We start from the raw sequence: 26,023 nt of genomic DNA, 5'->3' as shown, positions 1-26,023 counted from the left end.
ATTTTGCTGGGGGTGAGGGAAGTGTGCGAAGCCTCTTCTCCCTTCCCCTGAGGCTTGCAACATTCAGAGAGCTGCTCTGAGCAGTATGCAGGAGCAAGTCAGGCAGAGAGCCTGGCAGAGATTCCCACAGGCCAGATCTGGAAGCTTAGCAGGCCAGATCCAGCCGGAGGGCTGTATTTTTCCCTCCCTTTCCTAAATGGTAATAGCTAGGAACACCACATTTGGTGTGCGGCTTCCTCTTATCGTAACATAAAGCAAGGTAAGGGCATGGTTGTGCCAGGACAATGGGATGTGCCTGGAATTCGACTGTTTCTCATAAAATGGAAAGGAAGGGGTTTCTCAGGAGGAAGTTACACTGCAGAATGACCACAGAGGGACAGCAATAGGCCAGAGATGGGGACTAGGACAGCTATAGCACCATTGGGGCGGCAGGGACGGAGAAAGGGACAGCTATCTTCTATATATTTCAGAGAGTTTGTGTGTCTGTCTGTATATGTGTCTTTCTGTCCCCCAGATGGAAAACATGCACCCATCCCTCAGCCATGCCCACTGCAGCTGCAGCAGTCTTAGACAGGCACTTCCCACCTGGCTCCAAGTTTCTGCAGAGAGAGAGGGCTGGAGTTGTCCTGTCTCCCTGGGCAGTCTGCATACTGAATGCTTCGTACCCAGTCCTGCCGCAGAACAACGCCAGATTAATCTTCTAGAGAGTAGAATATAAGAATGGAGAAGCAATATAAAGCAGGACAAAGCAGCAGGAATGTGTGTCACCTAATGTCACAGATACTTGAAATTATGGGGAATAAATGTTCATTGGTTTGTTATTGTATGATTATAACAAATCATCCTTGCCATATATTTTTAAGTCTAGTAATACAGGGAAAGATATGGGACCTACACCCAGAGAAAGATACCATCTCAGAAGACTAAAAGGCGATTTTCTCTTTCTCAGCAAGCTCAGAGCCTTGTTTAAAGACAAAATACCTTTTTGACTTTAAATCTGCCAAGACACTTCTGGACATAGTCAGATTGGAAATGGGCCAATCTGTTTTGGCAATTAAAGCTGATGCAGTACCAGAAAAGCTTTCAGACCAGAACTCTCCTTGATATTACAGGTTTTTAGCTTTTTATATGCCAGCTCTTTTTTGTATATTTAATACTGGGTGGTCTCCCCGTCATTAACCACAAATTTTAGGGTCTCAAAAAGGATATCTTAATCTCAGTGTTTAAAAATTCCACACCTATGTATCTATATATGTGTTATGAAACATACCTTTCAAGAAATCCTATCACTCCAATGACAGGCTGTTTTGACTGGAACATTGCAATAGGTATGCTTACAATTACTCTTCAAACTCTTTACCAGTACCCAGTAAAGCAGACAATAAGCCTCTTAAGTAGTTAAATCTCATCACTAGTTTAGAGATAGGCGAAATGAAGCATAAGAGAGTTCAAGGCCCCAGTCTTGTGGACATCTAGACAAATGCCCTACTTTACACATTGACTTCTATTGACTTCATTGGAACTGTCCATGAAGTAAGCATCCATTAAATTTGTAGGAATGAGCCGTAAGTAAACTGCCTGAAGTTACACACCGGAACAATAGTAGAACTGAGACTGTAACCCAAAAACTGTGATGCTCATTTGTCTGTTCTAGATAGACACATAAGTATGTTTCCTGTTTTCTTATAGACAAGTTTGAGGGTGGAGTTCTGAACTTCCAACACGGGATGTGTGTTTTTTCAAAACACACCTGAACAATGATTATATAAACAAAAATATACAAAAACACAGTTACCTAAGTTATTTCACACTAGACTAACACACATCAAGTAACTCATTCACCTGAATCATAATCACCAAAACTATTCTTACTCTTAGTAACTATCCATAACCACCCAATTCTGAGGGGGTGGGAGGTTTTATTTTTTTTTATAAACACATTTCCCACCATGCACTTCCTCACATACCTGGCAATTTAAATCCAGAAGGAGACAACTGATGACCTATCGAGGAAAGTTTTGAAGCTACAAGAAGCAATTTATTTTCTTCGGTTGATTAAGCAATTGGTCTTATTTTTCTTTTCTAGTTTTATCAGCACATATACAGGCAGGATTTTAAGCCACTTTTTTTTTCCCCTGTGGATTTTACTATGTGTATTTTAAAGAGTTTATTTGGTGCTCCTGGGCTTCATTGTAACTAGTTAGGCAAGAAGAGAAATTCTGAAATGTGATTTAATGTAATAAAGTATTGGAAAATGTAGGGGAGACCATTAATGGAAAAAGATCAATGTATCTGCATACTTACTTCTGTGCCATTAGGAAAGTAGGCCGAGGTGGTAGGCCACTAAATTGGAATGCAGATCACTTAATCTCTCTGTACCTTAATCCTCACCTGTAAAATAAGAATAGTATTTTTGTTCCTTTCTTTTGCTTATTTAGATTAAACTCACTGAAATAGACACTCCCTTTTACTATCTGTACAACTGAGTTCTTTTGGGGCTATGAGCACTTCTGCAATACAAATAAAATCCTACAACAGGGAAGGGGAACCTTTTTTGGGTTAGGGGCCACTGACTCAGTCGGGAGCCACAAATGAGAAGCACAAAAAAAAAAAAGTCACTGAAGTGGCCCTACACTGAGAAGGAAAAAGACACTCCCCACATTTCCCTCCCACACCAGAGCCGGGAAGGGAGGGGGGTCAGGGGAAGGCAAGTAGATTTTGTGTGCTCCGGCCACACAATGGGGCAGTAAGGGGACTGGAACACCAGTTTGGGCTCCCCAATGTTGGGGGCAGCTCTGAGCCTTGGGGGCTGGCTCCAGGCAAACGGGGGGCAGCATCCGACCCCCAGGCCTGAGGTTCCCCACCCCTGCCCTACTGGGACATCTATGTTTGATTATACCAGATTATGTGTCTGCTTTTTTCTAAGTCTCCTGGGAAAATATGATAAATTAAAAGGGAACTGCTTTCAACCTTCTTGCCTAGGAACATTTCTCCAAAACTCTGAAAACACATTGGTTTCTTATATCTTTAAAAATTAAAAAAACTAATTTAAGTCTCAGACTATTGTTGTGCACTTTTCTTTCTTCAAACCTAACTTCTTTGGGAGTAGAGATAATATATTATCATGTTAAGTATACTGATTTTGTACCAGAAGGATTTTTTTTCTTTGCAGGGGCACCTCTGCATAGGCCAGACTCAAAATTCAATTTTTTAAAAAATGGGTGACCCTTTACAAAACCTGAACTGTGGGGTAGGGCAAATCAGGGTGACTTCTCATTTTGGGGGGGCCCTTGCTTTGTCCCCCATTCAGAGCGATGTATGATCAGCATGCCATTTGTCCTGATACTTGGCAGGTGGGAGGTGACATAGGTGGGCAACTGGAAAACGGGCTGGGGGATGAGGCCAGGAGGGTGCATAGATGGAGAGGAGGTGAGTGGTGGTCTGGAGGATGGCACGGGTGGACCACAAGGGTGCTGATGGACAGCAAGAAGACTAGTGAGGAGGTGAATGATGGGCAGGTAAGTGAGGAGGCACGTGGTGGGTGGATGGAGGGTGAGGGGTGGATGGGCAAACCAGGCACACAGCAAAACTAGTCAGGAAACAGATTTGTCCTGGGTTTCACACACTCCTAGGAAGGGCCGACTGCTGGAAAGACATGGAGACTGTTACCTCCGGATTTAAACATTTCCCCTCTAGCATCATAAAAGTGCGGGGCGGGAGAGACGACCAGAAGTTACTTCCAGTCGCCTGCTGAGGCAGGACCAGTAAACAAACGAAGCCCTGCAATATGGAGCCTGGGAACCAGAAAGTGAAACTGCGTTTCATGATCCAGGAAAGAAAAAACCCCCCAGCAATATGGCACAACTAGGAAGACTTCCCTTGGCCCCAGCCCCGTTCGCGCTCTCCCCGCCCCACCGTTTTCTGAGAGACACATTCAAGAGCTTTTGTCTGACCCTCGGGCTGCAGCTGGCTCGAGATCGAGCTCCAGGGGGATTCGCACCACAAAGACGGCTCCGTCCCCCGCCCTTGCAGTCGCCTTATGGCCTTTGCTCCTTTCACCCCCAGTTCTCTTTCCCCTGCCCTTCCCCCACCTCCTCCCTGCGCTGCTTCGCCCTCCTGCCCTCGTCACCCCCACAGCCGCTGTGGGCGCGGGGAGGGGCCGGCCCAGGAGGCGGGGCGGGACCGGCAGTCGGGGTTTCCCGGCCCGGCCGCACGGGCGGGGCGGTTACCGCGCCCAGGCAGGCTCCGGCTCCCGATGGCTGCGGGGAGCTGAGCAGGGACCAAGCGCGCGAGGAGGAGCCGAGAGCCAATCCCCCCCCCCCTCCGAGCCGCCGTCGCCACCCCGGGACCGGCCAGACGCAGCGCGGGCGGCTCCCCCAACTCGGCGGGGACGCAGCGAAGAGTGGGCACGGGCCGCGGGCGGCGGACACAGCGGCCCCGTTAATGAGCAGCGGCCGGAGGGGCAGGTAAAGGCCCGGGGTCCCCTTCCCGCGGAGATTGCCCCGTCTCCCTCCTTCCTCTGTCTTCCCGCCCATTTCACCCCCTCGTCTCCCCCCTCGCAGCCCCTCCCCCCTCGCAGCCCCACCTTTGCCACCTCTCCTCTGCCCCCAGCTTGCTCAGCATCGAGAGGCTGAAAATACCCCCCCCCCCCCGCGCTTCCCCTCGCAAGCCAGGCTCTAGCTGCCGGAGGAGGAAGGGGTGGGGGTAGGGTGGGAGTGAGGCTTTCTTTTGAAGGGCTTTTTTATGACGAGAAGGGAGGAGAACCCGGGATTTTGCAGGGTTCCATTTTTAATTGCAATTAGGCTGGAGTGATTTACACTAGGCACGGTGCTGTTCTTTGTGTGTGTGTATGTGTAAAGGTAGAAAGGTGAGTTGGCAAAGACTTTGAGCCCTACTGAGGGAGCGCGTTTGGGGGGGGCCCGGGAAGGCTCAAGAAAATGCTGCGGGACGTGTGTGTGTGTGTGGGGGGGGGGGCTGTAATGGTGGAAAATTGATTAAGAGGAGACAAGGTTGAGGCAAACAGGGTGAGACTCCAAGCAGTCCCTAGCCCAGGAAAGGGAACATCTGGGGCTTGGAGGGTGGGTTCACATTGTTTTTGGCTGTGGGAGGAAGGGTGGGTATGTAAGTGTTGTTAATAACATAGCTAAGGGATTTATGTAGCTTGCATATTTGTTGTTCCTCCATCTGGTATGGTGCTGCATATTTTCGTGTGCCTGTAAGTGTAATATAAAAGATCATGGAGGATGTTTGCTACAGCAGACTAAGGGAGTTTCTGCACAGATGAAATGTTAAAAAATATTAAAAGCAATACCCATCCCCCAAATTCACAGTTTCCTTATGAAAATGTTTTCAGTACATTTTTATCCATTAAGGGGTTTCCAAAGTGTGGCTTTTTAAAATTTCAAGTCTAAAACGGCTTGTAAAAATTAAAAAAAATGTAAAATCGTTTATATTTTAAGTAATGAATAATGGATTAGGAATAGTCAAGACTTTAAAAAAAAACCTTGTCGGGATGATGAGTTATTCCAAGATGTCAATTTATCACTTGTGAAGATTAGCTGAAATTTTAACAAAGGTGATTTTTCAACATTCTCTGACCAAGTTACAACTTGGGACTCATTTCACATAAGGTGTCTTTTCTATCATATTAACTGCTACATTATTAGGTATTGTCTACACAGTAGAAACAAAGAGCAAAGAACATCTTACAATAAACGGAAGCTTTAAAAAACCAGTGAAACTGTTCCTACAGACAACTGACTGAACTCAAGAGGAAAGGATTTAAAACTGAAAATGAAATGAGACAAAACATTTTTGTAGTTTGATCATTTCTGCACCTAGTCAGTCCTTGAAGGCTTATTCCACATTTTGAAGCTTGTTTGCTAAGCACAAGGATGTGAATCAAGAAAAAGTGCTGTCACTTTATTTGTAAAATGCATGTGGAAAACAATAAGGGATTGCACTGAGATTTAAATTCTGCTTAAGTGTTCTGTGTAAGACATTCTAGATAAGCGTGTATTTTTGGGGAGTGGGGTGATAATAGTGCAGTTGTTTTGGTGGCTGCAGCTTACCGAGGGTGTGTGTCTGATTTTCTTTTTTGCTGTGAATGAATGGACCCTCCTGTGCCTGGGCCCAATAACTGCAACAAGATGGCGTTTGCAGCAAGGCAGCTCTCTCATTTTCAACTCCTCATCTTAGCTCTGTTCAACTAGATCTTATTTCTTATATGTTAATGTCTCTTCTGTTTGCTTTCTCATATTTTTTTTGTTTGCAGTGGGAAGTTGATTGAGGGAATGGTAAAACAAACAGAGTTTTTCTTTCTATTTTAATTTGTGTTGGTTTTCTCCCATATAGATGGGAGGATAGAGTAAGTGGGAGGAGTAAATAGTTTTATTGAAATTTTCACTGTAGGCTGTGACTGGATAAAACACGAATATGATTTTCTTCTACCATCTAACGCCTCTTATAATGGTATTTAGGAACATTTTACTTTGTTTTCTATTTTAACCACAAATAGACTTTTTTAAAAAATATTTTCCCATAATCTATAATGTGTATATAAAAACCTGTGTGAATGGCTTTGTAAAATTTTGTTTTACCAATCTAGTAGTAATCAGGCCCAAAGTAGCCTTTTTTTTTTTTTTGTGATACAAAGGAGCAGCTCTTTTCTGCTTGAGAATCTTCAGATGATTTGTGGAGGCTTCTAAAACTGCATTTGACCTGAAATTGTTGTCATACTTAGATCATTATTCTTTCCTTAATAGAGAGGTGGAAGAAAAATGTTATTTGGATATTAAAACCTTGTCCTTCGTTTTATATGGTACATGTCATATTTTAAAAATTACATTAGGCTTTCAAAAAGAGGTCTTTTATATTGCAAAAGGCATACATTCCCTATTGGTAGTTTGATGTTTATTATTTATACTAGTATTAACTTTCTTTTTATTTTATAGAGGATGTTACATTAGACTCTAGTTAGTACTTAATACAACTGATTTATTCTCAGGTATTTTCAAATGACTGTTAAGTTTAAAAAATACATGTTATACTAGTCTAAAAATATTTGGCTGGTTTATAATATGTCTTGTATTCAGATGACCTCTAAACCCTTGATAATGGATCAGGAATTTAATTGCTGCTCTCTGAATTTATTTTTGTATAATCCATCATTTGCTGTTGGTTATACTCTAAATAACCAATCTGTTTTATAGCTTACTTTTGTATTGGCCCACAAAACCCTTTTTGTGATTAAGGTTTTTCTTTTTATATTTTGTATTATATATTGAAAATGCACAATTCCCATTTTTCAAAATGAAGATAAATATTGAAGAAATTAATTGTCTATATATTTGATTCAATAAATAATTTAAAGAACATTTGTTTAAGAACCTGCCATTAAGTTTGTTTCAATATTTGTTCTTATGTCACTGATTTTGAAATTAGCTTCAATATTTTTTAATATTTCAGATTTTTCTTGTTTTTCACTTTAAGAACAAGAATTGGAAAAAATGAAGTGTATTCCTGTATGGGTGACTAAGATCACTTGCATTTATCCCTGTTTAGTCCTTGTAGTTCCCAGGCCATTGTGTATGTAGCAAGCATCCTTTCATGACATCTTTGATGCTCTGTTTTCAGAATCCATTGTAAATCTGGCTGGGACAACTTTAAGGCCTTCCCTTCACTTTATGGAATATGTCTGAAGATGGAATATTAAATTGAATTAAAATTCTCAATTTTATAACATAAATAAAGGCAGCAGTGTTTCCCACCATTTGAATATATAGCATGGAAGCCGTTATAAACGGTACCAGTTGTGAATATTTAGTAAAGCAATCTTAAAAACTGAAACAATTAAAACTTACTAGAGTAGTAATATGCATGGAAATTAGCAATTATTTTGGAATGTGAAGAATAGTTTGACTTTTGGCTATTGTGGGGCACCCTTCCCCCAAACCAAACAAGATGATGTTAGCTGTTGTGTGTAACAACTTCCTGGTGTTCTAAAGGTTTAAGTTGGGTCATGTAGGAAGCAACTAACTGATCTTCCTTAGCGGTTGTGTTCTGAGTTATGATTTCTCAATCACGGTGTGAAATTAAATATCAGTAACTATATCAAATCAATGTAAGGTATATGCAATTTTGCTAAAATTTGTGCTTTTTTAAAAAAATCCTGTCAGAAGGGTTTTAAGTTAGATCTTTTGAGAAAGTCAAGATCCAGAAATATATTCATAACAAGGTAAGATTAAGGGTATAGAAGTATTAAGGAGGTGATACATTTAGTTACTGAGTTTATTCTTGTGATTGAAATGTGTGGATTGTTGCTCTCTGCTAAAATGATGGTAGGTTTTGCCTTCTCTAGGTAGGGCTTGGCTCATGTTACAGTCTTTGAATTGGATTAAATTCTTACTGTCCATGGATTTTGGCTCTCAGCATTAGTGGATTGGTAACTGATATTCTCAATTTTAATATCCAGTTTTAGCCATATGGCATACCATATTGTTCAGAGATTCCCATTTACAATCTAGTTTGATACTAACAAAATGGAAATTAGAAATCATGTAGTCATATGGTTGAATTGCTATTATACAAATCTTCTTAGGACTTTTTTCCCTCTTAATGCCTATGCTGACTAAGGCCAACATTTCTTGCTGTAACTTATTAGTGGTTGTGGTAGGGAAAACATTGATAACCCTGAAAGTGACTTACTTGTGATGTTTAGATTCTGTTGCTTTGGTGGTCAGGGTGGGGGTGGAGAGCAAAGATGTTTTCTAACTGTAGCCTAAACTGCAGGATGAAAAATAGTTTATCCAGTTTTTTTGTCTTGAAACCAAAATCGTAAATGAACTTTCAAGAAATTGTATATGAATCAAATTGTGATCTTACATTAAACTAATATATCTCTAAAAAGTATGGTAGATTTCAGCTAAAAAACTTGAACATAAAATACGTCTTTTGCTGTAATCAAAAATATACAAACTACATACTTGAGTCAATTGGTAGTTTAAAAGAACATTACAAACTTTTTAAAAGCTTTGAGCTGACTGTTAACTGTGTCTTATTACTCTTGCTTCTAATGGTAATATGAATGACATCAAAGGCTTCTCACTGCAAGCAACAATGTAGATATTGAAAAATATGCATAAATTTTAAAAGCAGATTATCATTTTATTACAGCACTGTAAAAATAAGGCCTTGTTTATTGTTTAGAGAGGACAATTTGTATATAGGACAAGTTTCTATTATCCATTTAAAAAAATATGCCTAACCTGAGGAAACATATCCAAAATTTTTAATATTACTATATGTAATTTGACAATGGCAGTCAAGCTGCAGCATTGAAATTGGATTAGGTTGATGTGAAAGTATTTCAGCTTTAAGAATTATTTGTATTTAGGTTGAAGTCTTCAGCTGGAAGAAAAACAGAAATGTTGATTTTTGTGTGTGCATGCGTGCACGCGCGCGCCTTAAGTTCCTGTGCATTAATGTTTTAGAAGTTTAGCTAAAGGATAAATACATAGTTAGCCCCAGGTTGTAAAGTGAAGGCTAAGGTACAATAATGCTTATTTGCTATGAATATCATATATTCATCTTTTCCAAGTTCTACTATAATTAAGGATCATTCTTATATGCAAATTATGGTAACATTTCTGGAACTATAGAAGCATAAACATATGATTGGTGATGAGACACCAGAATAATCATGCACAGGTCAGTCCCAGTAATTTCAAATGCTAGTTTGGACAGTGACTTCAGTTCAGTTCTCAAAATCTCTGACTAACTTGGAGCTGCTTGGTGACTTATGATATTGTATGTTCTAGAGCGCACTATGTTAACATATTGGGTTAGTTTAATAAGAGAGCACCAGGGGAAAAAAACAACAGAAAGGTAAAATAGCCTATGACAAGTCACTTCTCAGCAAACACTGAGTCTTGTTAAAAGACAATATTAGGAGAGGAAGAGGCCTGGCAAACACAGGAGATCAAAAGAACTAGGGCAGATTTAAAAGCTAATGTCCCCTCAAGAGATGGGGAAAGATAATTCTGTCCCAGCCGGGCTCCACTGCACAAACACCTGTCTAGGCGTCTAAAGAATCTACCTCTGCTTAGGTTACCATCAGAATGTAAAAGAGATGCATGTATTTTGTTCTCTTATCCTTTTTTGTCTACATGCTCAGTTCCTGCTGCAAAATTAATAATACTCTTCTGAGCAAAATGTACTTTGTTTTCATTCTGAAATCTACTATGCCATCCTCCAGTATTCCTAATTATAGCATCAGGATTATCCATAATCAAAATGTTTAGTTTTTTGCTTTTATTGCAGTGGAAGATGCCATAAGGCTAAATAGAAATCATAAAATACATTGTCATTATCTACAACTCTTTCAAGACAGGAAAAAAATTGTACTAGCAAAATAAGTACTTCCAACAACTCCTTAATATTCGGCCTTACAGGCACCAAAGCTATTCACCCTCATTCAGTAATCAAAAATTTCCTTGCTCCAGAGTTTTGCAATTCTTTATTACAGAGGCATAGAATCACAACCACTAAGGGTGGGTAAGCATCACTGACATGAAGTTTCACTTATTTTCTTAACGGTCATTATTATAAACTATACTTTCATTGTTGCTTTTGTAAAATCACTCTATTCATATTCTAAATAATCTTAATGTTAATTTTTTTCTAAGGTCAAATACAACTTTTTGCTTGTTAACAACTTCTAAACTTTCTGCTTTTTATGTACCAAACATCTTTTGTCTTTCGTGTTCTGTTTGCTAATTTGTTTATAAGCAAATTCATGGAAATTTCACTTCTGGGGTACTAACATACCTGTTGTTTGGAGGAAATAAGTTGCAACACATGCCAGTGTTGTTGAAATAATTTTGTCTATAAATAGTTGCACTACAATTTTATTTACAGATAAGCTTTACACAGGTATTTACTGTGGGGTAGGTTTTTTTGTGCTTTGTGGGAAGCTCAGACAGATTACTAACAGATTTTTCTGACAGAAGAATGTATAGTTGTTCACTTTCAAATTACATGGTAGCTGCTTTACAGACTGAATTTAAATGACCAATAGTAATGGTTGGCACATTTTTTGGGACAACTTGAATTTCTCATTTGGATGCCTGTGGCAATACTGAATATTTTTCGTAGGCTTTTTTTTTTAACCAGGGGAAAATATGTAGTTTTAATATAGATTATTTTATGGTTTTGAACTAAATGGTATTCTGAAAGAATTAATGTTCAGAGATATTGCTGTTAGATTTTTCCACTTTTAAAGCTCTAAGGGCTGACAAGAACACTGATCAGTTTGAAAATTTAAATTTATAGACTGTCTATATCATGCGTCTTGTTTCACTATCAATGTATGCATTGGGAAATTCTGTAATACATCGTTGCAAGCATTCTTTTGTAGACTTCTGCCATAAGTTCTTTTTTGATCTCTGTAGAATGAGCTCTCTTCATAGGCTCAAGAAGAATTTTCTTCCTCTTCCTTGTTCTCTGTATACCTTTTTTAAATTGTTGGGCTGACAGTTCATTAGCTCAGACCATGAGGATCAGTGTAGGGCATGTTTGGTGCAAAGTATTGTACTTACTATGGATGTAAGTGACTAGTTGACTGTCCGATAAGCTTATGCTTATCAGACAGTCGACTAGTCCCTTGACTAGTTGCTCTCCCACCCCCACTGCCTTAAAAGTTGATTTCCCCCAGCACCGTCTCCATGGGAGGTAAGCAGGCAGAGGGGTAGCGGAGATCAGGCGAGAGCCAGGAATCAGCTGATTCCCGGCTTGTGCCCAGTCTGAGGCTGTACCTCTTGTCTCTTAATACATTAAAAAGCAGAGGGGAGAAACCTGGTGTGAGCCAGGACAGCTGATTCTCAGCTCACACCTGGTCTCTTCCTGTGTGTCTCCCCCTGCTCCCGGTGCACACCAGCCTTTTAAATGTATTAAGAGCCTGTTGGCTCTTAATACCTTTAAAAGGCAGAGCCACTGTGGGGTTAGCTTCCCTGCTTATTGACTAATCAATCAGTTAATTAGTTGATTATACTCAATTTAAGATCCCTAGTATTTATAGTAGACTTTGGCTGAATTTTAAAATACATCAACATAAGCATCAAGTTAGTCACACTGAGGCGTATAATGGTATAATATAAATTAATCTTCTGACTCTGGTCATAATAAACAACATAGTGAAACTTAACAAAGTAGGCATTTATATGTTAAAATCTAAAAAGAAATCGGATTATCATAGCTGATTTCCAATGGTAGAAATTCCCATTGGATGCATGTTCTGGTCAAAGTGGTCTAACAAAAATGTTGTTGCTTTCCATAGGTCTAATGAAATAATAAAAGGGGCAAGAGTTCTTGTTGCAATTGTATCCTATTGAAATCAGAGCCTCCAAATCAGATTATAATATGCCAAGCAAGGAAGTAAACGTTTCTGTACTTATTAAACTATTTAAAAGGATAAGTATATGTTGAAATGGTGATAGTCCTGTCACATACTTATCATAAGGTAATAAGGTGTGCTGAAGATTTTGGCAGATAGAGACTGCTGTCTATTGCACATAAGTGGTGTCTGTACAAAGATCACCAACAAGATTGCTTGATTGTTTATAACAATTTAAAAATGCTGCTGGTTACGAAGTCCTGAATTTTCTTAAGTGTTTGGCAGACACACTGAATGGCAATCAGTATGCACCTCTTTTGTGCCAGTGTTCCCTTTGCTATTTAAAACCAGGTAAGGAACATTTCTTGGACTTATAGTTGAATGAGCCGTAAATTCGGTGACTATATACTGATGTAGTTAATTTCCTAAGATGAAGCCATACACTAGAATCAAAGTTTTGCTGACCCAGAATATGTGTTGATAGTCAATGAAAGTCAGTATGATGGAAGGCAGAAACTGCAGTCATTTTAGCCTTTATCAGTACTTGAATACTTATTATTTGGATTCAGACATTGAAAGACTGAGTGTCTTGTTGCACTGAATTAATCCAAGCTACACTTTTGAGCCTGTAGACTAGAGAATTCTTGTTAGTTTGGTACTCACTTGCTCTTTAAACTTTCTCAATGGTTTAAAAAAACCCTTAGTGGTTCATATTTATTTTTTCTGTGGGAGTTCCCTTGCCTAGCATACTCTCAGAAGCCCTTGTAGTCTAGTGCTGCTGCTGACATCACAAGCAGTTCCTTTTTTCAGTTTCAAGAGGAGCTCCAGTGACCAAGTGAATCCCATACTGCAAAATGTCATTGTCTTTTTACCACTTTTGTTACATATATGATTTTATCAGCCAATATATCCTGAACCTCTGTTAGAATACTGCTTTATACTGATTTAAAGTAGCTGTCCATTGAGTATGGTAATGAAATAGAAAAATAGTATTGTATTTTAAGAGTCACTGTATTCTGAAGTTTGAGATTGTATTACTTGTCAGGGCTAGAAACAAATTGTATATCCTTAGAATGAAATTAATTTATACTCACCCCTTTTGGGTTCACAAAGCTTTGGACCTTGAAGTTTTCTAGTTTTGGAGAATATCTGCATTTTAGGTACTGATCAGGGTTTTAATCCAGAAAGGTCCAGAACATGTGCTTAGCTTGCAAATTCCATGCCTTGTATAGTATCAAGCCCCACTGTTGCTGCTTAACAAATAATTCAAAGTATTCACAGCACAGTTAGGACACTTTCAGGTATTAACAACTGAGCAGAAGAATTACATTATTTCAAACATGTTGATCAGGTTTGTTGATTAAAAAATATCCAGTCATGGTCCATAAATAAGCTTCCAATTGTGTTATGCAGTAGCGTCTGACAACTTTTATGGAAAGATTGTCCATAAGTCTCAATCAAACTATAATCACTGCATAGCAGGTTTTGTTAGGTTATTGGCCTTTTGTTGAAAAAATTGGAATTAGACTGCATAAAAATGTTAGAAAGTGAAGTCTTTGTTAAAAACAAACGTTAGGTTAAAAGAATTAGATTAAAAGTTTACTTGTGTCATTATAGTATAAATTAGATTTTTAAATAAGCACACTTCTTTCACTCAGTTTGGACAATGAAGCTAGATTTGTCAATTTCGCTTTCTTTTCACAGTTTACTTTCTACTTTTTAGAAAATCATTGTTCTTGGATTTCCAGCATTGCAGGGAAATGCTTTATTCCTTAATGTGAATATATTAATACGAACATATTTGTTGGTAGCAGGAAGAAATACAACAATTTTTGTAAAGAAAGCCTATATATGTAGGGCTTTTAGACCTAGGTGAAATAGTATGTAGATGTGACTATTTGAGCATTCTCTATGCTGATATTGCTTCTTAGTGTTATATGTATAATCAAGTTTTTTAGATGACATTTTCTATCATTTTCCTCAAATTCTCCACTTCATCATTGAATAGAATATCATGAGAAAACGAAGTATTTTAAAAAGCTGTGTAAATTCCTTGACTATGGGGAAGATGTTTCAAACCACATTTGAAGTTCTGTAGTAAAGCATCCTGGGAAATTTCCAGGTATGCAGCCCATGATCTTATGTTCTGAGCACCTGGTCGTAACTTGATTTGGTCGTAAGTCGGAAATTCCCTTAAACACTCTGCCCGCGCTGTTTGAAAAACTTGCCATTCATGGTTCTCAACTCGAAAATATTATAATGGGGTTAATGGGAGGTTGATTGTAAGTCAGTGTGTTTGTAAGTTGGGGAATGGCTGTATTATAATGTGATCTTTTAATGTTCCTATTCACTTGCAATCTCTCTCTTAACAAAGCAAATATAAACTCATATACTAAGCCAAGTCTTGAATTTCTTTGGTGGCTACTATCTAGTCTAGAGGAAGGGCGGGGAGAGGGATAACTGCTGAAAATTTCAGCCATGACATGTTTACATGTTACACATTTAAACCCTGTACAAGAAGCAGCAGCATGGGGTGAAAGGTGACTCTCACAGGGAGAGCTTGCTTAAAAACTGGCTCTCCATAAGCACCATTTCCTGCCTGTTTTCTATCCTCTTCCACGCTGCTGCTTCTGATACAGAGGCAGCAGCATGCTAAGGGATGGGAGGGAGTGGGACTTGCAAGTAACCATTTAAATGTGTATGCTATCACATCCCTAGAGGTGTTCAGAATTAATCTGATGCCTTCCAGCCATAGGCTGATGAAAAAGATAGAACCTCTGTATAGAATCTATGGACAACATCACAGCTGAAGTTGCAAAAGCTAGAAGGATATTGTCTCCCTTGGACAGCTCCCCTATTATCCCAGTCTGATCTTTGATGCCAGTCTCTGGTTAACTGGTATAGACAGACAGACAAGTGGCAGAAGAGGACAGAGAAAATACAGAAGCACTGAGTGTAACACAAAAGGGAAAAATAAGAGGTGGAAGGAGAGAGAAGTAAGAAATGCAAAAGAATGAACATCACAGGGAAAAAAATTATTTTAGGAAAAAGAGAAAGTAAAGCCAGGAAAGGAAAGATGGTCCAACAAAGCAGTATGATAGATCTTTGAAGGATGAGGAACCAAGAGATCAGCGTTCATCTCCCAAGATTTCCGTAGAGTCTTCCTCTGCATTTGTTTAATGGGAATCCAAATTCTGTTGTAGCCACTAAGTACTATTATTTGTATTACGGTTCCCCTTCCCCACCAGTATAGTAAATAGAAAATTATTTGAAAACACATTTTAATTACTTAGAGTAAGACAGTCAGCACATATGCCTTTAAACTTTAAGGAGACACTGTTTCAAGGTGATGCTAGGGGATGTTCAATTTTTCTCTCTAGAATGGGTTGACAACCTTTTTAAACATTTTAACATTCTTAAGCACCACACTTCAACCCCACCTCCCCAAATGGCTGGCTGCTGAGATAAGCATGGAATGAGAACTTTTTGAGCATGAATGCTGAAGGTAGACTGTAGCATTGGAAGAGGTCTGTACAAAACATTTGTGCTGCTTTGAATTTTCTGGGTTGGTTATAAAATGGGGAAAATTGTCAGATTTAAATATTTGTTAGGGATTACTATTTAGTGAGTATATCTAAAAAATGTTAGGTTTGGTGGCCACCCTGAATAGTCGTGGCTTCAGAGAACTTACAAGTAGTAAATCAGTACACAAATCTTAGCATCAATCTCTGTCAAGACTGGCATACTAACTTAATTGTGTGGTCTTCTGAATTTCTACATTTGAATCAAAAGTATGCTAGTAAGTATTGGAAAAATAAGAGACTTTTTGCAAAAGTTACTTGTAGGGGATGAAATGTGTATTCCTGTTTTCAGTAAGGATGGGTGTAAGAGCAAGGGTAGAAATGTTCGGGTCAGTTAAACAAGCTGCAGGTACCATATTAGTATTTAGCCAGGACTGCGCAGTAGGTATGCTATATGGAAGGAAGTTCTAATTCCCTTGTTCAATCCTTCCTTGAGTTGGAGTTGTCTTCAGTTTGTCTTAAGGCCATAATCCTGCAAGGGAATCCTCTTGCATAGTTCCATTAAAGTCAGTGAGTTGGTGGTAAGACTGCCACTAGTTCCACTGACAAGGGAGGAAGCTTTGATACTTCAGGTTTTTGTGTCTTGAAATCCACAGGATTTCTAGAGAACAAGTGGTATCCAGAACAGCCACTCCACAGTAATGCTCCCTCCAGAACCTCAAACTCTTAGCAACTTGATCATTTCAGTACTGCAGGAAGGAAGTACAAGCCAGCTCCTATTCTCACTTTTGATCCCTTATAATCTCCTTTATTATGCAACATATGGGGCCTTAAATATCTGAATACACAAATCCATCTTCTTAATACTTACAAGTTCAGAGCTATCTGGGGACAAAAGTTTAAACATTTTTACATCTGTTACTACTATTAATTCAGATTTTGCAGAACTGAAGAACGAAGTGATATAATAAGAGCTGAATAAGCAGTTTCCTTCTTTAGGCCCATGCTATTTTTAGTTGTATCTGCTTTTTCTGTACATATATATCGGATGCTACTATCACTCCCTGTGGGCTGAGACATACTCTCTGAAGCTCACCTTATATAAAGCTCCATTCCTTACAAAGCAGATGAAGGACTGAGTTACATGCTTTCAGAAAACATAAAGAACTTGCAAACAAAAATCAAAACCAAACCAAACACTACATGCGCTATTTGGTTAGTTTTCCTGCTTTCCATGTGTCGCTTTCCCAAATTATACTTCACCTCTTTCTGGCTACGTGACTCCAATTCTCTAGCTCAGTGTTTCCCAAATAGTCTTCTGCAGAACCCCGGGGTTCAGCAAAATGAAAATAAGTCAGTGGTGTGATCACCTGTTGTATACCACTGTAAATCCCTGTACTCACTCTCAGGGAGCGTGGATCACGTGGGTGACTGAATACCAATATACTAGCGCCACATCAGACAAAGTCGAAGCTTCAGCTGTCAAACCAGTTGCTTGTATGGGAGTGTGCAGGCAGTGCTCTTGCGAATACTTTACTTCAGTATAGTCACATGATTTCTTGTTTTTAAAAATGTAACTGATAAATATAAATTGACTATGATAGATTAATCTACATATCTGCAATACATAACAATAATACTTAGGTCAATAATAATACAAGTTAATAGTATCTACACATAGAATTTAAATTATTGATACCAAAATTCCCCATGGATCATCGGCTAAAAGAAGGAACTTTAAAGAAAAAAGCGAATTCTTCAAACACTCTCTGTATAAAACTGTTGTTAGGGGTTCTGCAAAATTCTGTCGAGTTTAAAAGGGTTCAATGGCCAAATAAATTTGGGAAACACTGCTCTAGCTTAAATACAAGCTAAAGAAGTCTTGAAAGAAAGTGGTGCAATTCCACCACAAAGGGATGGCAGAGTTCTATCTATGGACACATGGAGGGCATAGAATAGGAGGGATGTGGCCAATAAATTCACAATTACATGCTCAATCAAGGAGTGACTTTGGATTAGCACACTTAAGTCTGGTCTACTCTAGAGTTAGGTTGAGGCAAAACAGTGTACATGACATAACTATGGAAGTCTATGCACACTTAATTTTACTTCAGCCAACATAACTAGTGTCAGTGTAGACAATATGTCACTTACATTAGCTGTTACTCTTACATCAGATGTTACTTACATCAGTAGCCATCCCACCATGCCCCATGCTGTCTGTAAACGAAGACAAACATTCTTGGTGAGAACGTGCATTGCTAAAAAGAGGACAAGCATAGATATGGATAAGTCAGCGTTTTTTAAACTGTGGGTTGCGACCCCCAGGGGGGTTGCGACCAACTTACAGGGGAGTCGCAGCTGGATCTGTTACTTTTCTTGAAAAAATTTGTCTCCCCGCGGGCTCCATCCAGTAAAAAACAAACAAACATGAAATACCAGACGGAATCCTGGCAGGGACAATTTTCCCTTGCCACGTCTGGCAGAGGCAGGGGAGTTGAGCGCCACAGAGTCTAGTGAAGGGGGGGCAGGAGAGGGCAGTTGCTGGGCACCATGCTAGGGGTGCGCCGGTCTGGGTGGGAGCGGAGCACATGCTGCTCTGGCCAACGTGAGCAGGAGAGACCGGCAGCTGGCCATGTGATGCCTCCCCTACAAGCTGTGAGCTGAGGCAACAGGGCTGGGCGGCAGGAGCAGCCATTTTAAAAGTAAGAGTGTTCCTCCTTGCCTGGCTCTGCGGGGGGGGGGGGGGGGGAGATTTGATTGGAGCTCGGCTCCCAAAGCTGAGGATGCCTGCCTCAGGGGAAGGGGGGAGTGCACTGGGATGGGGGAGCAGTAGGGGGGCCTGCCTCGGGGAGGGGTGGGTGCATTGGCGGTTAGTGTGCAGTCTCAAACTGGACAAAGTGGTGCAACTTTGACTCCCAACCTCTTTTTTTCTTAACTTTGGGGGGGGGAGGTCACACAAATTCATTTAGCATTTTAGGGGGTATCACAAAGTTTGAGAACTGGAATAAGTGGTGCAATTTCTATAGTAGCTATATGCTAATGTCAGTTAGGTCGACTTAATTTTCCAGCGTAGACGCCTTAGAATGTTTCTGAAAATCAATCTGCAGCAGGAACTGTGGATTGGCTTTGCTTCTACTTGATGATAAAGAGGAACTGCTTCCAAGGGCCTCTGAAAAATCAATTTGAGCTTCAAGCCAATAATTAATTTGTCCCTTAACAAAAAATCTTTCCCCTGATGCTTGACCTTGATAAAATCATAAATATGCTGTTGATGACATTACTACTGCAATGGAAGTAATATCAATATAAGTATTAGGACATTAATGATGAGATTAAATGATAGAAGAATGGTGGTGTTGGAGCAATATCTGTTAGAGGACAGGTATCGGTAGTTAAAGACCTGTAATTTATATTTAAAGGTAGAGCAGGGTGGGGAATGATCCGGCTTTCCTGGATCCAGCTTCTGAAGCGTTTGGGAGGCCATGCTAGGGCGCCAGCCACCCCATCATGGGCTTGGAGCACACAAAATCTTTTATACCAGAGCCATGGGAGGCTCAGGCTATGAAGGGACTATGGAGAGTGTCGTTGTCATCTTAGTCATGGCCCACATCAGTGAGGATTTTTTGTTTTTTTTGTTTTTTTGCTTCTCACTTGTTTGCTGCCCCTAACTGATTTTTCTGTGGGTCAGTGGTCACCAACCCAAAAAAGGTTCCCCAGCCCGATCTAGAGCATAAAGACTCACAAAGCATGCAAATCCATGGGCATACAAAAAAAGGAAGAGCAAAATTTCTTGTAAATGATCACCCTCTATTCTGTACACTATACTAATTACTTAGCACAGTTTCAAAAAGAAAATTAAGGATTAAAGAATCTCCTTGTAGGACATGTTATATCTAAACTATATCTAAACTAGCATAGTAATCCTTTTGACTTTACAAATACATGCCTGTTAGCCAGGTAATTGAGTCAAGCTGACAAGGATCATCTCCTGTTCTTACCACATGACTCAGGCCATGTCTACACAAGCACTTTTGCCAGTCAGGGGAGTGAAAAAATACTCCTCTGAGCAACATAATTTTCACCAAAAGACACACAAGTGTGGCCACAGTAATGTCAACAGGAGACTTGCCTGCTGACATATCACCTCCAATAAGTGGTGGGACCTTTAATTATGACGATTTGACTCTCTATTTCTTTCTCTCTCTCTCTTTCCTGTAGACATAGAGCAGCTGCATGGGAGACATTATTGCAGCACAGCTGCATCAGTACAGCTTAGGGATATCAGTGGTTAACTGGGCAACTGGGGGTGCACTCACTGCAGGCCCAACCCCAGGAGACTATCAAATAACCATATAACTGATAAGATTTGGTGTGGTTACACAATTATTAAATTAAATTATGTCTAACATCCCTAATCAAGGAAACAATGGTAGAGCAGTCACATTCGGAACTTGTTATACTGTATTGAAAAGCAGCTTCTTCATGATGGCTTGGTATGATGGCAAGCCCACACCTTGACCACTTTTGTGTCATCTAACATTCCTACACCCTGTGAAATGCACAGAACTCTTTTACCCTTCCAAAGATTTTTCCACAGCAGGGGACGATATGAGCCATGATTAGAGCTTAAAGTGTTAGGTATGAAATTCTTAGTTACCAGCCACAATATTTTCAACTCTTGAAGTATGTTGATTTCGATAATTTCAGATAGTGCTATCTTAAATGCTCATTTTGGAAAGTAAAATTACTAATGTTTTGGTCAGGAGGCCTTTTTTAGGAATAAATAGTAAAGTTAAAAGTAGTCAAGTTCTTTCTGTTGTAGTTTAAACATACTTTTTACCTACACAGGTTGTTCTTGAAGGCCTGTAGGCAGAAACAGTACGCACTGGCTGGTGCCCGGCACTTCTGCCTCTGATGCAGAGCCCCCAGCATGGGGCAACAGCTGGCTCCCTGGGAGTAGGGTGCGAGTTGAGAGCTGGTACACTCCGTAACAGTTGGCTCCTGGTGAGCTGGCTGCCGTCCTGCACTGCTGCCTCTGTATCGGGGCCGGAGTCAGCATATAACCGTTCATGGTAACCAGTAAACTTAAGCTTGTCAGTTAACCATGTAAACAGTTATCCTGTTACATCCCTTATTTATTCAGGTAATATGCACTGCAGCTACTACAGCGGCACAGCCAGGGCACTGCAGCTGTGCCATTGCAGCACTATAGTGCAAACAATTCCCTCCTCCCTGGAAAGTTGATGTTTGATGTTTTCTGTCAAGGTTACCTAATTGATCTCTCCAAGAGGTGGTAGCTAGGGCAATGGAAAAATTGTTCCATGGACCTAGCTATGTCTATGCTGTGGCTAGGCTATCCTAAATATGGCACTAAACTTTTCACATCCCTAAGCTATGGAACTAGAACTGGATGTAACTTTGAAATGTAGACCATGCCTCAGGGTGCACTTAGGCAACGTGGTGATTTTAAAACAAAAATAAACAGGATTCTATCTAGTATTTCCATCTCCTTCTGCCACCTGTAGAGTTAATTTTACTAGCATTCCCTAAAAGTTCAGTTCATGCACCTCATGGGATAACACTATGGCTTTTTGAGCATATATTTGATGTAATTGTTTGAGCATTTTCTTGTATGAGCAATCTGTTCTCTCTTGTATGTTGTTGTTGTTCCAAGTAAAACTTCGTTATCTTAGGTGCCATCTCCATGACCAGAAGTTTGCAATCATGGTAGCTGATTCTGTATGGTCCTCTGCTAATCTCATTATGTATGAAGAGTCACTTTGATCCACCCATATGAAAAATTCTGCCACCCTCAAGTATACGTGCTATAGAAACTTTCTGCATTTTTGTGTCATCTATTTGATTATAAACTAACTGAAGCAGGAACTTTTATCTTCCATGCAATACGCCTACAAACACCACTAATGCTTAAAAATATTGCATTTTTATTCTGAATCTTCCTAAATTATTGCATGCCTTCTCTTCTGCAGTTCATTTCCTAGTAATATCCTTTCACCCCACCTGTTGTTCAGCTTTATATTCTTGTAACATCAATTATAAGTATTATAGGAAATCCTGGTGTCAGTATCCCTGTTAATACTAATGAGTCAAGTGAAAATTGTCTGGAAGGGTCATCAGAGCAAAAGAATGGGTGGTAGCTTGATTCCTTAAAGTGCCATCATCATCGTGCTACTGAAATGTCAGGTCAACTTTACAGTGATGGTGACGAAAGGGGACGTTGAGTTGTGATTTAAGTGTAGTCTTATTTTTGAGACACTACCAAAGTTTATCTTCAACAAATTCCTTTTACGCTGATTTGTGCAATGGGAAGATTCAAGAAACTTATCATACAGATTGGAACTTTGCTGTAGAATGAATCAATTTTAATATTCTGATAGAGCTGCTTTATTCTGAGGTACAGCATAACTGGGTCGAAAGCACCTCTTACAGCAGAGATTCCCAGCCTTTTTTCTGTGAAGGAACCCCTAAAATAATTTTTCATATCCCGAGGAACTACTGCCTATGAAAACGTTTGCTTGGCCAGAAAAAGTTGACAGCGGGGAGCGCAATTCAATTGCTGCTACATTTTTTCAAGAAAATTTATTTGTAAAGAGCTGCTTTATTTATATATATAAAAATGTCAGCTTACATTGTAAGAAAAAAATTGGAGCATTTTTTCCTGTCTCTTTTTCTCTTCTCCTCCCCCTCCTGCCTCTCACACTCCCTTTTTCTTCTCCTCCTGTTCCTCCTCCTGCCTCTCACTCACGGAGCCCAAATGGCAGCTTGCTCCCGCGCGGCGGCCTGGCTGAGTGGCGCAGAAGTCCCCGTCCTCTTGCGCCGCTTGCTACCATGCGGTGGCTCAGCTGAGCAGCGCAGAAGTCAGCTGAGCACCAGGGAGGGAGGTGAAGGGCGTGACAGATGGTCAAGGCCCCGCCCAGCATTATTTATTCTGCGATTTCTTGCGGAACCCCTGATGATGGTTCGTGGAATCCCAGATTGGGAAACACTGTCTTACTGCAACGTTCAGATCAAATGCATGTTATGTTTACCATGAATAACTGAATACAAGTATGATATGACACATCTTTAATTTTCTGCTTCTTAATGCGTCCTAAGATATTGTCATCAAATATCACTATGGTTTTGCTTTATTTGGAGTATATTACTGTGCAGAGTTAAAATAAAATAAGCAATTTCTTTGCTACTTGACTATACTTGACTGTACTTACCAGTTCGGAGAAGATTATGAATCCAAAGAGATTATGACATGTCCAGAATTTGGTAAACAAGTGCATGAAAATCCTCTCAAAGAAATCTCAAGAAAATTGCAAATTGCCTATCTTTCAAGATTGATGTAGTAGGTGACTTGAGTATACCATGCTTCATTATCTGATATTCACAGATCCAGTGATTAACGCTTATTCTAAAAGGCCACTTAAAACTTGTAGCAAAGAGAAAAATAAACTTGATCTCTGGGAGATTTCATATCGTTTACACAATGCCAATTTAACCATCATTTACTTTAATAAAAATAGTGTTTTTAACTGTGAATGAGGTTCATCAGGTGGATGTCAAGATTCATTAAACACTTTTACCCAAGTTAGTTGGGGAAACTATATGCGTAGAGAACCTTGAACATGTTTAATATTTAAAAATCAAGTGGGATTGTTGCATCTGAGTCTTAACATTTAAAGATGTCTAGGAATCTTTGCAAAAACAAAATGTCAGTAAGCCTTATTCTTGCAAGCCAGCATGATAGTCAACTGAGGCTTACTGGAAGCCCTTAACTACAAAAATGTGAATATTGCAGTTCAGGAATAAATTTCTGGCTAAATTGTTTGCGATAATGATGGTTTGTCCACCATAAGCTCCACCAACTTTCTCTTTCACTACTGCAAAACCAAACAAATTTACATACAAATTTAAGAGGTGTAAACCTTTTTTTAGATACCCAATCCGTAAGTTATGAGCACATCAAAGGATGAAATAGTTTTCCTGAAATTTTTTTTTAAAGCTTCAGAGGTGGTTATAATGAGGCCCATTTTCCAGGGCTCAGGATCAACATATATACCAAAAAGTTATCACTCTACAGCAGGGGTGGCCAACCAGTTAGAGGCAAAGAGTCAAAATAGCTGTAGATAGAATGTGAAGAGCCATGTATTATATGTTTATTTTTATCTATCATATATAGATATAGTACACAATCTAGTGATTAAGAATAACATTACAGGACATTTTGGACAAAAATCAATAAAGTCTCCAGTCACTTAAAACATTCATGGCCAGTCCATAGGTCTTCAGGGAACTTGACAAGGAACAAACATAAGATTAAAAAAAAAACTTTAAAAATACAGTAATATTCTCACATTTAAAAAAAAAAAAAAAAAAAGCATCCCCACCATGTACAGTAATTCCTCATTTAACACTATAGATGTGTTTCAGAAAATGATCATGTTAAGTGAAAACGTGTTATGCAGGGTCAATTTTTCCCATTGAAAATTATGGAAAAGGTGGGGGTTGCGTTTCCAGCAGTGGTGCCTGTTGAGACCAGGATATAAGGTTGGGGGGGGGGGAGGAAGGGGACTGGGTTACAGCAGGGAGGTGTTTGGCTATAGGGAAGGAGAGGGGAGGGGGATTGGGTTGGGAGCATGGAAGGGTGGGTTGCCGGGGAACGGTGCGGTGAGCAGCGAACCTTCCGCTGCTTTGCAGGGAGGTGGGGAAGCCCCACGCAGCCGCCAGCGACGGGCTGGCTGGGGAAACCCAGCCGCTGGCCTGAAAGCGGGGGTGAAGGAGAGGGGGCAAGGCGTCTGGCGAGGGGGAGTCAGCAAGGAACAGCGCAGCGAGCGGTGAACCCTCCACCGCTTTCAGAGAGGCGGGGGAAGCCCCGTTCAACCGCCCGCATCGGGATGGCTGGGGAAATCGTATTATTCCGGGGACGGTCGTGTAATTCAAAAAACGTTCCCTAAAAAAAAATCGTGCTATTGTGAAAACATATTAAGCGGGCATGTTTTAAATGAGGAATTACTGTATTTTAAATTTAACACTACTGCCCTATTATGTCCTGTGAGGTTTTTTTAATTAAGCTGAACTGAGAAGTAAATTAGCACAATTTGAAGTGCTTGTTTCACTTCAGCTTGTTGATCTCTGGTATGGTTTTCTCATTTTTTATTTTTATTTTTTTACTTACGAAGATTATGGCTTTTTTATAGTTCTAAAAATTCACATCTGTCCCAGACTGCAAAATGACCGGTTCAAAAACAATAAGGGAGAGACTCATATCTCAGAATAATTACTTCAGCCTGGCAAACAATAGCCTTTGAATTTTCTTTAAAGAAATACAGTGTAAACCAGGTACAAGCTGATTCTTTTTTTGCCCTGGAGTTTCAATATGACATCTGTTGGCCGCCTTATTCTGCATCCATGAAGACTGAGTTTAAAGTACTTCAGCTCCTCTCCCCCTGCTCTAACGCAGTGCCCCACACCTACCCCAGAGACAGGCTCCCTCAGCCCCCTGCTCTAACCCAGTACGCCTCCTCTCTCCCAGAGCCAGGCACCCCCATCCCTTCTGCTCTAACCCAATGCCCTCCCGCAGAGCCAGGCACCCCCACCTCCCTGCTCTAACCCAATCTGTCTCCTCTCCCCTAGAGCCAGGCACCTCCAGCCCCCACCACTCTAACACAGTGCCTTGGAGCTGCCGCCACCACATGCTTCTCCCTCCAGGTGCTGGGGCGCGTGCACAGTGGCTGGCTTTGAGCAGGCTCTAGAGCACAGCTCAGAACTAGGAAGAGCCACATTTCATTAAGCAAAGAACTACGGGTTGGCCATCTTTGCTCTATATCTTGAGAAGCTGCTATATTTGAACAGCTAATCTTAACTTTTTTACTCCCTTATTCAGTGAAAATCTGATTGGAAGGAAATAGCTCTGCAAGTAGTCCTAAGAATATCATGTTCCACACCAGTTCTGAGAGACTTTTGATTTTGGGTTTCCTTTTTACTCTCAAGAAACAAAGAATAGATTAGTCATGTCAGTCATTCTTGAGTTGCAGGGTTCAACCTCTTTGAATAGAACTGTATGATTTCTGTGTTTGGGCAGTTTTCTGATTCCTGT

General features: G+C 40.1%; 2 protein-coding genes across 8 annotated transcripts in view; one reads left to right on the top strand and one right to left on the bottom strand.

The window, feature by feature from the left end:
* The window catches only part of CALML6 (calmodulin like 6), an 82,437-nt gene extending 77,763 nt beyond the window's left edge, over positions 1-4,674 (bottom strand). For 2 of the 4 annotated variants that reach the window (XM_075906363.1, XM_075906362.1), the window contains exons 1-2: positions 4,586-4,674; positions 2,305-2,391 (exon numbers count right to left, since the gene is read on the bottom strand). The gene's annotated coding sequence lies outside the window, so the exon portion shown is untranslated. Of the gene's footprint in view, positions 1-2,304; positions 2,392-3,953; positions 4,085-4,585 lie in introns of those variants that run through there. The other 2 variants (XM_075906361.1, XM_006119219.4) reach the window with 1 other exon arrangement.
* The window catches only part of GNB1 (G protein subunit beta 1), a 96,423-nt gene continuing 74,589 nt past the window's right edge, over positions 4,190-26,023 (top strand). For 2 of the 4 annotated variants that reach the window (XM_075906356.1, XM_075906355.1), the window contains exon 1: positions 4,190-4,466. The gene's annotated coding sequence lies outside the window, so the exon portion shown is untranslated. Of the gene's footprint in view, positions 4,467-4,720; positions 4,868-26,023 lie in introns of those variants that run through there. The other 2 variants (XM_006119216.4, XM_006119217.4) reach the window with 2 other exon arrangements.

This window comes from Pelodiscus sinensis, chromosome 23 (assembly GCF_049634645.1).
Source record: "Pelodiscus sinensis isolate JC-2024 chromosome 23, ASM4963464v1, whole genome shotgun sequence".
NCBI lineage: Eukaryota > Metazoa > Chordata > Testudines > Trionychidae > Pelodiscus > Pelodiscus sinensis.
Note: the sequence above shows the minus strand (reverse complement) of the source record. Positions and strands in the feature narration are given on the sequence as shown.